Genomic DNA, 15,229 nt, shown 5'->3' on the forward strand with positions numbered 1-15,229 from the left:
AACATAGACTTAACCAAGGTAGACACCCAGAACTTCTCTTCTGTTTTTTGAGTTGCAGAGCAGTAGCACAACTATCCTCTAGGAGTTTACTACAAACTGGGGAAAAGGAAAATATTTGAAAAGAATGAGCTGCTAGCTCAGTGAGTGACTATTTGAAAACACGTGTACTAAAAAGCCAAGCAAACTCATACTACTTTTAAACATAAACATACTGAAAAACATTAAACATCATAATCCTTAGTTGAGAGAGAACCCTTTTGCAATATCCCTCTACATCAATCTTTAGTTGGTGCAGAATAATCTCAATACAACCAACGTGAACTCTACCTACGTGAACGTGGTAATAACTAAGTACCGTCATACCTTAGGTACTGGAGTCCGAATACCTTCTCAAAGTCATTCATGTTGGGTTTTATGTCCTAAAACTTGTGGTTTATAAACAATAAACTTATTCTATAAATCAATAAAGTTTTTATTGAAGTTTTGATTCGATAAAGTTGTTATTGAATATATAAATTGCTTATGTCATTTTAAAAATAAATCCAATAGATTAAAAGATCCATGACTATTACATGAGTACTTGAACTTTATGTGGAGACATAAGAATGGATCAGGTTTGAGTAAATAATCAAAATGATCTATAGTATACAAATAAGATTGGTGCCTTATTCTAGTAACATTATCAGATACGACCCACACTGTAGTTGTTACAACGAGTTGTAAAGTTCTACAAATGAAGTGATCTTGATTCGTTCATGTGGTGACATGAGAAGTGGGAGTGTCCTATGTAATGAGTTTGCATAAGATCGGACCAAGAAGTAAGTCACTCTTACTTTATAACGTTGTTACTGTTTAAGATTGACTATTTCATAGCGACAACCTAGGTAACTTGACCTTAATTCTGAGCTAACTATGAACACCTGTTTATTTGAGATTGTCCTTAGATTTGCATAGGTAAGGGTTGGGTCCACAGCGCCGGCTCAATAAGCCTCCCATTTCAAGGTTAAGACCGGGTAGATAGCTGGGGACATAGGGTGCAAGATCGAATTCACTCCTACCCGCATTCAGGGATAGTAGAGAGTTTGTTCCCTTAAGTGCTGACTTCGGGTCTTGAATAAAGGGCTCCACCCACTCATTGTCCCGAGAAGGATTTGGTTTGTTGATATGATCACAAACAAATTGTTCATTAGAGGATCAGTGGAACTTAACGAACAAGAGGAAATCTCAGGGGTAAACCAACTATTGACCCAGCCGTTATTATGAACAACCTGTGAAGGGTTAACTTACCAATCATTGTTATATCGAGCGGACACAATATATCTACAGTGGGGGAAGTGCAACTACTGGGCTTTAGTGGAGTGACCCAGTAGTTAGCAAATACGGGTTCATTCGGTGTAAAGAGAGTTTAGCCAATTAATCTCGGATCGTTGGAGCCCATGATATGTAGATTCATTAGGTCCCCCTACTAGCTCACAAATAGAATTAGCCTTAGAATAGCATAATACGTTAATTTGAATCGTTAAATTTGAATTAAGGGAATCAATAATTATATGTGATATAACTACACGTTTAATTCTGGAATTAAACGGAATTGGATAATCAATTAATATTTGAATATGATTTAAGTATTAATTTAATGAATGAGGATTCATAGTGATGGAATTGATGATAAATTAATTTAATATTTGATATTAAATTAACAGAACTAATTAAATTGTTTAATTAATTATTAATTATTAATTTTATTAGAAAATTTAATTATTGAATTAATTTTTATAAAACTAATAATTTTTTCAGTTTAGTTAAAGAATTAAATTTGGAAAAAATATTTTTTATTTTGAAAATTAGTTTCGAAATAGAAAAAATAAATAAATAATTTGAAAAAAAATGTTTTTGATTTTCCCACTTTCAAGCAACCAATTTAGTCACCATTGCACTACCAATTCCAGCTCAAAATTGAAGTAGGAGTTGGAATCTATGCATGCAATCTGATTGCATGGGTTGGCTGATTTAAAATGCACTTCATTACACTGAGAAGAGGCATGCAATGTTGGGTTTTATGTCATAAAACTCGTGGTTTGTAAACAATAAACTCATTCTGTTAATCAATAAAATTGTTATTGAAGTTTGATTCAATAAAGTTGTATTGAATATATGTATTACTTCTTTCGTTTTAGAAATAAATCCAATAGACTAAAAGATCCATGGCTACTATATGAATATTTGAACTTTATGTGGAGACATAAAAGTGGATCAGGTTCGAGTAAATAGTCAAAATGATCTATAGTATACGAATAAAGTTTGGTGCCTTGTTTTGGTAACATTATCGGATGTGGCCCACTCTGTAATTGTTACAATTTGTTATAAAGTGCTACAAACGAAGTGATCCTGATTCATTCATGTATTGATATGACAAGTGGGGGCATCCTATACGATGAGTTTGCATAAGATCGGACAAAGAAATAAGTCACTCTTACTTTATAACGTTGTTTACTGTTTAAGGCTGACTATTTTGCTTAGATGACCTAGGTAACTTGATCTTAATCATGAGCTAACTATAAACTCCTGTTTATTCGAGATTATCCTTAGATTTTCATAGGTGAGGGTTGGCTCAACAGCGCCGATTCAATAAGCCTCCCATTTCAGGGCTAAGACCCGGTAGATAACTTGCAACAAAGGGTGCAAGATGAAATTCATGCTTACTCGACTTAGGGATAGGAAGAAGGTTGTTCTCTTAAGTGCTGAATCCAGGTCTTAAACAAGGGGCTCCACCCTCTCATTGTCCCGAGAGGGATTCGGTTTAGTGATTGGATCACAAACCAATTGTTCATTAGAGGATCAGTAGAACATAAGGAGCAAGACGTAAATTTGGGGGTAAAACAATATTTGACCCAACTGTTATAACGAACAACCTGTGAATGATTGACTTATTGATTATGGTTAAATCAAGTGGACACAAATATATCTACAGTGAGGAGAGTGCAACTATCGAGCTATAGTAGTGTGACTCGATAGTTAACGAATATTTATTAATTTGGTCTAAAGAGTTTTAGCCAATTAATCTCAAATTGTTGGAGCTCATGATCTGTAGGTCTATAAGGTCCCTCTACTAGCTCGTAAAACATGAACATCTTGAATTAGTAAATTGGGTGAATTTGGAACGATATCAATTTGAAATGTTCAAATTGAATTTAGGATTTGAATTTCAATAGTTCAAATTCAAATTAGGGTTTGTATAATTATATTTGATATAATTAATTAATGTTTATTTTATCAAAATTAAATGAAATTGGAGAGTTTATAATATTTAAATATTGATTTAACCGTGAATTACATGAATAGGATTCATGTTTAAAATTAGGTGTGTGATTAATTTAATATTTGATATTAAATTATTATTTTATTTTATTTATTTATTTATTTATTTAAAATCAAATTAATTTTCAAATTTAATTCAATTTGAGAAATTGAATTCTGAAATTTTAATTTAAATTAATTTTGAGTTAATTGAAATTGTATTTGAAAATTGTATTTGAAAATTGGAATTTTTCACTTAGTGGAAAAATTCATAGTTTCACCAACTAGTAGGTGGAACTCTACAATTCACACATCTATCCCACTCAATCTTCAAGTTCAAGGTGTCTTTTACTGAATTCAATCATGCCTACATGTAATTGAAGAACAAAAACACTCCAATTTGGCAAATATTGAAAGCTGATGAGTTGTTGGAAAATTTGTTTCTGCTAAGTTCTTCATCCTCATCACAAATCCCTTTACATTCCTTCACAGATTCACTCCATTTTTTAGTTACACCACTAAATTCAAGGTTGAGAATAGTAGAGAAGATCTCTTGGTGGTTCACTGAAGATTTGGAGTTGAAATCATGTGAAGAGCATCTCGGATCAAAGAGGAATTCTTCAAAGGTATATGTTTCTTGAAACCATCTTATTAACCTATGAACATACTTATTTTGATGTAAAAATTAAGAAATTAGAATGATGAATGATTCTGTTTTCTTCCGCTGCGTGTTTCTGTATTGCAACATGCAATACTGGGATTTTTGCTGAAAAATATGAAGGTTGAAGAAAGGGTCTTCAACGGTGTTAAACCAATGATCTTATCCTCTCATTTCCATTAGATTCATCTTATTTTGAGTCCCACAACTCAATCTAAGGCTCCTAGAGAATAGTTGGGAAGCTCTAGTGGTGGTCACGGCCAGAATTCGAGAGGATTGCAGCAGATTATCAAGTTTGAAGAAGATTTTCAAAGGTATGTTTGAAACCCTTTTATCATTTGATGTGCACGCTATCTTTAGAGCTATAATTGATGGATTAGAGTGCTTAATGATTCTATTTTCTTCCGCTACATGTTTTTTAGAATCTAACACTTTAGTATCGATTTTATCATCAAATCACCATAAAGCTAACATAACATAAGAGATATTCAACGCATGCCTCATGAAACATAAGAATGGAAAGACTTAAGTCATGCTTTCATAGAATCATCATAGTACTTACACATGCAAAGAGAACTTTTATAACTAGTTTGCTTGGAAACTTCCTTTTTTATACTAGAAATAAAACAAATGTTAAACTAGCTTAGGGGAAATCATGCGTTCATGAAAGAATTTGGAAAACACCTGAATTTGTCACTCACTGTCTTGGGCGTCCTTCTTATGGTTAGTAGGCTTTATAGTAATTTTTCACTCACTTCCTATTAAAATGACAAACACTTTTTGGTCAATGCTATTAACTATCTTGTGAGACTAACTTACTTAAATAAGCTTAACATTCAACTTAGAGCACTAGCCCCCTTCTCAACGCATACTTCTAAAGCATGCCATACTTATGAAACACCTTGAATCAAGTTGCTATGCTTTGCAGCCACCAACACCTGCTCCTTGCGCTACGACATGCTCTAAATTTCGATGAGCTTTGTGTCGCACCTATGTGTCAATGCACACTGCCTCAATTCCACTACGCGCTCACTGTCTCGCAAACCACAGCAACGCCCATGCCACACAACATAACCCTTGCGCTCAATACTTGCGCAACGTCTTGCGCCTAACTACCTTCACATGCACGCCTATCAGCACCTCTCCCTGGCCAAGTGAGTTGCCTGCTTACTCAACCTTTGCAGCTGCCTGCTTGTTCAACCAAATTTCAAGGCTCAACTTTAAACTCAAATAATTCTTTTTCCAAATCAAATTTTGGAAAATTTCCTTCTATAAACTTCTTCAGAATTGTCTAAACTTTCTTATCATAAAATTTGAGCTCCAGATTCCTTTTAACATCCCAGAAACCTTCAATCTTTCCACCTTGCTGACGATCACCCAAGAGCTTGAATCACTTGGAAAAAACTTTCAAATTCCAACTCAAAATCGTGAGAGATTTCCTTCGGCAGCCCTAAATCGTCAGCTACACTCTTTAGTTTTAAACTCAACTCGAGAATTTCCCTCTTGACACGAGTGAAATGGGCAAACTGAAGACTCCCTTCTGCCTTAACCTTTTTATACTTGAAGAAGCATGCCTCTTAAATCAACTTATGATGCCATCTAGCCCATTAAGTGGGATTAAATCTCCTAATCACGATAGCTGGCCTACTAAGATCAGTGTTTAAGCTGAAAACCTTTACTTATTCACCAACGAAAGGCCTTTACCCATCACTTAGCTGATCACTAGCACGCACGCACGCATAACCTTTACTCGACTAGCGCATGCTCATTCACCTACCTTTGCCCATGACTCACGCCTTGCAAGCCTTATATTGTTGCACACGAAAAACTAGCTTCTCCTTCTCAATGCCTTAGTTCATACTCAAGCTATCGCATAGGCCAATGCTCAATGCATAGCATCCCCTGGCCATTGCTTAGTCAGCCCACGCCTAAGCCTTATCTTCCGTTAGCGTATGACTAGCGTCTTACCTAACCTCCTTAGGCCTTTATCCCATCTTGGCATCAACATTTGGTTTCCAACACTTAGCCAAATTTCCTTCTTTCAACCAAGCACAAATACACTTTATACTAGAAAGCTTTAGGTATTAACACTAAGATTATTGTCTTCTTCCTTTAGGAATCTCAAGCCTCTTCCCTACAATTAAATACTATCATAAGTTACTTAACACATCAATTAATCATACTTAAGTAGGGAAAAAAGGGACAGGGGTTTAAAATTTATCTCCCTCTTATAAAATTTTGTCCACAAAATTTTAGCTACAAGTCTATCAGTCGAATAAATGAGGGTATCTGTTCCTCATTTGTTCTTCAGTCTCCCAGGTGGCTTCCTCAATCTCATGATTCCTCCACAATACCTTTACTAGTGGTATTGTTTTATTCCTCAATACATGCTTCTATCTATCAATAATTTCAATTGGTTCTTCTTCATAAGTTTAATCTTCCTTTAACTGCACTGGCTACTTTGGTAGCACATGGGCAAGATCTGGTATATACTTCCTCAACATTGACACATTAAAAACATGTGAATACAAGATAATTCTGAAGGTAGAGCTAACTTGTATGCTACTGGGCCACTACACTCCACTATCTCATATGGACCTATATCTCGAACTTAGCTTCCCTTTCCTGCCAAATTCGAGTATTCCCTTCCAAGAAGATAACCTAAGGAATACTTATCACCTATCTCGAATTCCAGTTCTCTTCTTCGCCTATCAACGTAACTCTTCTGCCTATCTCGGGCTGTTTTCAAATTTTCTCTAATCAACTTAACATTATCTGAAGTCTGTTGTACCAATTCTGGCCTTATCAATTTCCTTTCTCCAACCTCATTCCAACATACCGACGTTCTGCAAGGTCTTCCATACGCTTCGTACAGAGCCATTTCAATACTGGAATGATAACTGTTATTATACGCAAACTCTATCAACGACAGATGCGTATCTTGAAGGAACCCAAATTAAAGGGAACCTTGAACGGAAGCGGGATCGTCCCAATTCCCATTTCTCATAAAATGTAATTATTATAGAAAAAAAAACATATTATGCATTTACATATATTACAGCATGCTTAATTAAAAAGAAACTTAAGGTTTAAGAAACCCTTACCTTCGAAGACTTTCTTCAAGACTCCATCAATCAAGTTATGAACACAACCACGATGACTTCCTCGATATTCTCAGGTAGAGAACCCAGGGGTGGTGGACTCTGGCTATTTTGGAATAGTGAGGAAAAATTTGGAGTAGAGAGGAGGATGAGGAATGTGATTATTCTCTGAGACAATCTTACTGAATGTTTTTGTCTTACCCGATGAAGAATGAGACAGTCCTCTTTTCAAAAGCCAAATAACACATTCTTCCACTTACGTTAGTGGAGAGAAAAGAGAAAGAAAGAGTTATAACTTCCTCCCTTATTTAAATTAAAATAAAAATTAATATATATATATATATATATATATATATATATATATGATAACTAACATATCATATATTAAATTATATGTTATATCAAATATAACATATAATCTATTGTTTTAATATTGTATCATATACAATATAACCTATAATTTCTTTTCTCTCCCATATGACACTTAATATAAATCACATTTATATCGAAATTAACAATTATGAATCCAGTTCATATAATTAATAGTTGACTCTTATTCAAATATTTATTTCTTTTCACAAATGCTATAATGTATCAAATTCATTATAATATAATTATATCATATATAATTAAAATAACTTAATCATATCATGTATAATTAAATCCCTCTTTTAATTTGAACAATTCAAATTAATCCAAAAACTAATTCTCATTTAATCTTATTGAGCTACCAAGGTGACCTCATGAACCTGTAGCTTGTAGCTTCAACGGTACATAAGAAATTAATCAAACTCTTTAATTAAATTATTCATTATCTGTTAACTGTCGGACACTCAACTAAAGACCGATAGCTACACTCTTTGCACTACAGATATATTTTTGTGCTCATTGGAGATAACCAATCAACAGTACGATGACCCTTAAAAAATTGCTCGTAAATAAAGCTAGGCAAAAATTACCGTTTTTCCACTATAGTTACATCTAACTTCTTAAGTACCACTTATCCAGCTAATGAACAATAGGTTTAGTCAAACTATGACTAAACTTCTCTCTAGCCAGGAGAGGGTGTGGTACCACATTGTTCAAGTCCCGGAATCAGCCTTTAAGTGAGCAATTTATCTATTTACCCCAATCTCGAGGTAGGAGAGAATTTCTTCTTGTGTAGTTGTATTCCCAGCTCCCCAATAAGACGAATCTCATTCATATAATTAGTATTTGAATCCTACGCAAATTCCTCTCATATTACCTTATATTATAATGTATCAAATACATAATTAATTTAATTAATTATATCATATATAATTAATTCCCTCAATTAATTTGAATACTTCAAATTAATCCAAAAATAATTCTCAATTAGATCCCTATTGAGCTATAGAGGGGACCTTATGGACCTGTAGATTGAAGCTTCAACGGTACTCGGATAATTAATTAAAATTTTTAACCAAATTATCCAATATCCGTTAACTGTCCGTCATTCCACTAAAGACCGACAGCTGCACTCTTCGCACTATAGATAAATTTCTGTGTCCATTGGATATAACCAATCAATAGTGTGATGACCCTTCACAAATTGCTCGTAAGTACAACTAAGCCAAAATTACCGTTTTGACCCTATAGTTACATCTAACTTCTTAAGTACCACTGATCCCTCTAATGAACAATAAGTCATAGTCCAACTATGACCAAGTCCATCTCGGGCCAGGAGAGGGTGTGGCCACTATGTTCAAGCCTCAGAATCAACCCTTGAGGGAGCAATTTATCTACTTGCCTCTACATCGGGGAAAGAGTGAATACCGTCATGTGTAGGTATGTTCCCAACTCCCCAGTTAGAGGAATCCCCAAAATGGTAGGCTTGTGGAGTTGGCAATCTAGCCACTCTCACCCATACAAATCAAAGGACCTCTTTCATAAGCAGGAGTTCATAATTCACTTAGGATTCAGATCATGTCACCTATGGTCATCCTAGTGAAATGTAAGTCTCTATTATTAACGGCATTATATAAAGAGACTAATCATTTTGTGGTACGATTGTATACAAACTCTTTGTATAGGATACCGCCGCTCACATGTCTCCACATGAATGATCAGGATCAAATTATTTGTAGTACTTTATAACAGATGTAACATCTACAAAGCGGGTCATATCCGTAGTGTCACTATGATAAGGTACCCAACCTTATCTATCTACTACAAACCGTTTAGGTTATTATTTAAACAACATCCACTTGTATGTCTCTACATACTTGCTTAAATTTCATGAAATAACCTCGGATCTTAGTTTATTCGATTAACTATATGCTTATAAAATAACACTTATTTTATTAACAACAATATGTTGATACAAAGTTTACAAACTATGAGATTACAAGAGATTTAGGACACCCATCCCAACAATCCCCCATTTATCCTAAAGCTTAGGGAGCCTTATGTACAATACAAATAAAGTACAAAATCGTATTAAACTAGGCATACACAATATCCCAGTAACATCTCCCACTTGTCCTACACAATATGTCGCATATCCCGTAGACCCAAACTTTCTAGATAACCCTTGAACATTTTAGCCGTGAGAGCCTTTGAAGACGAATCAACAATGTTATGCTCCAAAGCAATCTTCATGACAGTCACATCACCTCGATGCACAATCTCTCAAATCAAATGATATTTTTGCTCTATGTGCTTGCCTCATCGGTGACTCCTAGGTTCCTTAGAATTTTCCATAGCACCACTGTTATCACAATAAAGTGTTATGGGCAAAGACATATATGGAACAACTTCCAAATAACTAAGGAACTTCTTAAGCCATACAACCTCTTTAGCAGCTTCACAAGCAGCTACGTATTTGGCTTCCATAATGGAGTCTGCGATGCATCCTTGCCTGATGCTTCGCTATACTATAGCTCCTCCATTCAGAGTAAACGCTGATCCTGATATGGATTTTCGAGAATCTTGATCAGACTGAAAGTCAAAGATTGTTTATCCTGTAAGGATCAAATCCTTATCTCCATACACGAGCATGTAGTTCCTCGTTCTCCAAAGATACTTGAGAATCGTTTTGACCGCTGTCCAGTGATCTAATCCTGGATTGGATTGATATCGACTATTAATCCCTACTGCATATCAAATGTCAGGTCTAGGCTACTAACAGTTGATGCATAGGGAATTCATCTCATTTCCTCAACCTCTTGAGGAATCTTAGGACACTATTCCTTAGACAATATAATTCCATGCCTGAAAGGTAATAAACCCTTCTGGAATTGTGCATCGAATATTTGACAAGCATCTTGTCAATATACGATGCCTAAGACAAAGCCAACCTTTTTTTCTTACGATCCTTAATCTAGATCCCTAGAACAACTTGCGCCTCTCCTAAATCTTTTATTTTGAATTGGGCGGCGAACCATTTCTTTACACCAGTCAGAAAACTTACATCATTCTCAATGACTAGAATATAATCCACATACAACTACAAGGAAAGTTGCTGGGCTGTTGATGATTTTCTTGTAAACACAAGGCTCATCAACATTATGATCAAAGCCATAAGATTTGATCACAGTATCAAATCTTATATTCCAAGATCGAGATGTTTGTTTCAGTCCATAAATGGACCAATTAAGCTTGCAAACCTTTTGCTCTTGATCTTGTTCAATGGATCCTTCTAGTTGATTCATTTAGATGGTCTCTTCAAGATTACCATTCAAAAAGGTAGTCTTGACATCCATTTGTCATATCTCATAGTCATAATATGTGGCTATGGACAAGAGAATCCTGATAGACTTAACATGACAACAGGTGACAAAGTTTTTCCATAGTCCACTCCCTCAACCTGGATATAACCATTTTCCATAAGTCTTTCTTTAAAGATCTATACTCTTCCATCTACACCTCTTTTCCTCTTGTAGATACATTTACAACCTAAAGGTTTTACCCCCATCAAGTTGATTTAAAAGCTCCCAGACAAAGTTGAAGTACATGGACTTCATTTCTTGATCCATGGCTTTAATCCATTCATTCTTGTCAACATCTTCCATTGCTTGTTTATAAGACAATAGATCCTCAACTCCATCATCAGTTATGATGTTTTGGACTTCTGTTAAACCCATGTAGCGTACTGACATCGACAACCCTTATTGATGTATCAGCCTATTCAACAACTCTTGTTGAAGTCTCAGTAGACTCATTAGAAATCTCACTTAAAACTAATTTACTTCGTGGCTTATGATCCCTCATATGGTCTTCTTCCAAGAAAGTAGTGTTTGTCGATACAAACACTTTATTCTCACTTAGAACATAGAAGTATCCACCTCTCATTTCCTTTAGATAGCCTACAAATAGGCAAACTTTTGAACGAGGTTTCAACTTTTTAGGGTTTGCCAATAGCACATGGGCTGGACATCTTCAAATTCTGAAGTGGCATAAACTACCATTACGACCTCTCCATAACTCAAAAAGAGTTTCAGAAACACTCTTTGGGAGAATGTTGTTCAAAATATAAATTGTAGTCTATACTGCATATCCCCAAAACGAGTCAGGAAGATGAGCATAACTCATCATAGACTGAACCATGTCCAACAGGATTCTATTTCTCCTTTCTAATACATCATTTTTATTGACGTGTACCTGGGGCTGAAAGTTGGGACGTGATTCCAAGTTTTATCATATAGTTTAGAATCTTAAGTTCATATACTCTCAACCACGACCAGATCGTAGTGTTTTTATCTTTTTACCTAACAAGTTTTCAACTTCAATCTTGTACTCCTTGAACTTTTCAAGAGCTTTAGACTTATGTTGCATTAGGTATAGATACCCAAATCTAGAATAATCATCTATGAAAGAGATGAAATATTCATACCCACCTCGTGCTCTTACATTCATCAGACCAAAGAGGTCTGAATGTATAAGCTCCAAGGTTTCTTTGCCTCTATAACCTTTTCCAGTAAAAGGTCGTTAGATCATTTTTCCTTCAAGGCATGACTCACATACTGGTAAAGAGTTTTATTCTAAACCATTTAGAAGTCCACTTTTCACCAACCTCTCAATCATATTGAGATTGATGTGACCTAACCTTAGATGCCAAAGATGAGCATTTTCTTTAGGAGAAATTCTCAGCCTTTTTATAGTTGTTGCTGTTTTGAATATTTCAGTATTGAGCACAGCTTTTATGACTAATGGCCTTAGTACATATAAGTTATTTTCCATTGAACCAAAACTTAACTCCATTCCATTCTTAAAAATAAACACTTTATTCTCAGAGAAGGATATGGAATATTTTTGTTCAATTAGACAGGAAACAGAAATTAGGTTCCTCTTAATATGAGGAACTACATATACGTCATTTAATAACATATATCATTTGTTGTCCAAAAATAACTTAAGCTTGCCTACAACAACAGCCGAAATGGCCTCACCAGTACTGACTCTAAAAGTTATCTCTCCAACTTCCAATTGTTTCCAGGAATTAAATCCTTAATGGGAAGAACACACGTGGTTAGTAGCTCCTAAATCAATTATCCAGGAAGAATCATCATTCTCTACTAAACACGTCTCCGAGACAAATAAATCAAATTTGTTTACTTTGGAGTTCTTCCTTTTCTGGAAAGTAGTGGGATCAGCTCTACAACCCAAGTCATAAACTCCTACTTTCATCTCAAAGGACAATCCTCATCGATGAACTTCATCAGATTTGGCAATGATTGTTTTTTTGTTAGTCCCTTAACATTCAATATCGACTGGAGATTATCTTGGGAACTAACACTACTGGTTTCACTATCATCAATCCCATCTTTCTTGAATCGTGAGAACTTTTGTTCAAACAATCGCATTGATTGCATAATCTCATGTGCAATTACCATGTTCTCAAACCTTTTCGCCGACGCATCAAGTATCCTTGCCAGAATATAAAGTCTAGCGTTAGAATCAACCTTCGTTCACACCTCATATGCATCACGAACATTTCGTGGTGCATCAGAGGTTGGGACTTGAAGACAATCCTCAGTTTACCATAAAAAATGTTTTAATGGATTCTTTCCACATCGTGTAATTGAATCGATCAAACCAGAAAAGGCAACTAACGGAAAAATGCTATTTGACATATTTGCTTAAAAATAAACACATTGATCTTCATTAGGTTTTAGCATAACTTTTAAAAAACCCATTCAGTTTTAGCATAATCTAAATGAACCCCATTTAACATCGAATTTTGCAATGATGCTTCAGTGATTTAGGACAAAAGCCACCGAAGGGTAGTCAGTTGTCCCTTCACTGAATTGAGACCTTCTTAATCAATCATTACACCAGAATAACTCTTATTCCTATAAAAATCAATCATCATTTATTCATCAAGAAATCATTAACTTGCTTAATAATTTTCCGTAAGTGTGACCCATCATTTTAGATCATAGAGTTCCACCTTAATGAGCCAACCGAAGGAAAAAAACTGATAGGGGATAAAACTAAAACGATCCTATCCATATCTGGAGTTTTTCTTGATATTGACCTACTACACAAACCATCCGAAGGGGGATGCTCCCATGGTACCTCAAGGTCATACAAGAGGGTCTCGTGGTAAAAACCAATGAAAGAGACTGTAGGACATGTTGACACACATCCCTCTCCTACTTACTATAAATACTCTCCACTCACCTTGATATTGACCTATGTAAACACCATCCGAAGGGGGTCACTCCCAGGGCACCTCAAGGCTAAGCATGAGTTTCACGGTGTGAATATTAAGGGAGAAACATGGGTAGAAAAAAATGACGTATCATATACATCTTTTCCTCCCACTGAGTACTTTAACAACCTAAGGTTTAATTTACTTAGGAAAAATACAGCTAATTATTTTACTAAGTGATTGTTTAAGTTTGCCCAAAAATAACATTTACTTTAGAAAGTTAAACAATTTTGATTAATATTCGTTAAACACTTTAACAAATTTTAATCAACAATTGCATGCTTGTAGCAAATCTATCAAATTCACCATTCCAAGTAGGTTCTCAGGTAGGGGTGCAACGTTTTCGTCATCTTAAGTACCCCAGCCTAGATAGAACTCGCCTTAGACAAAAGGTTCCTTATAGCCATGTTTGCTACAAATTTAATCTTTTATTAAAATCAATTTAATCCTATTCAATCGATTAAAAAAAGATTAATCTAATTTCTAATCTTATTATAAATTTATGAATTTAGGTATATGTGAACCATATTTTAAAACTATTTTTAAAAATGATTTTACCTAAGTTTGCATGAAATTCTTAGTTATTGATTTTAATTTCTAGTTTCATGTATTTATAACTCTTATAAAGTAAGTGAAACAAATTAAAATCTATATTGCATTGATTGACATACTTTATAAAATTATAATGTTTATAAGATTACCTAAAGTAATGTCATGCTTCATGTAATGTTCATTTCAATGCTACATATATAGAACACTTATATATAACAAAGTAATGAAATTAAATAACATACATTACATGCATTCATTCAAACTATATATTATAACGATTATAATATAAATGATACATGGCTCTGTTATTTATGCATGCAAGCATATAGTATAACACTTATATTATACGATGTATGAGCATGCTATAAAATTAAATCATGTATATACATATATTATAACACTTATAATATAAATTATGCATGAAATTAAATGCATAACCTATGGTGGATTTTTCTTCTATATGACATATAATATGACATATAAAAAAAAAATACATCATATGTATATTTAATACAAACAGTTAATAGACCGGGATAGGACACCTAAAAGAAAGTTAAAAGGCTAACTATTACGACATACGAGTCATCCGGTTCGAAACAAGTGAACCAGGCCTTGAACCGCCTTTCAACAAACTCTCTCCAATGATCGTGTGGCAAACTTGCTGTGCAATCTCGTAGTAAATTCTACACGATCGTGTAACAAAATCTACACGATCTTGTAGCATTAGCTACACGATCATTTAGCAAATGCTACACGATCGTTTAGCAAAAGTTGCACGATCATGTAGCTATAGCTACACAATCTTGTAGAATTGCTTCGTCTTCCTCATCAAAGCAGTACTCTGAAAAACTTCTTTGAAGCTCCTCGAGAATAGCACGAGCGACTTAAGATAATGAATTACACTATAGCAAAAATACACTCAAAACAGGGGCCTTTACAAACCAA

The sequence above is a fragment of the Benincasa hispida genome, unplaced genomic scaffold (genome assembly GCF_027475165.1).
Source record: "Benincasa hispida cultivar pf3 unplaced genomic scaffold, pf3_genome.v1.1 HicScf675, whole genome shotgun sequence".
NCBI classification, from domain to species: domain Eukaryota; kingdom Viridiplantae; phylum Streptophyta; class Magnoliopsida; order Cucurbitales; family Cucurbitaceae; genus Benincasa; species Benincasa hispida.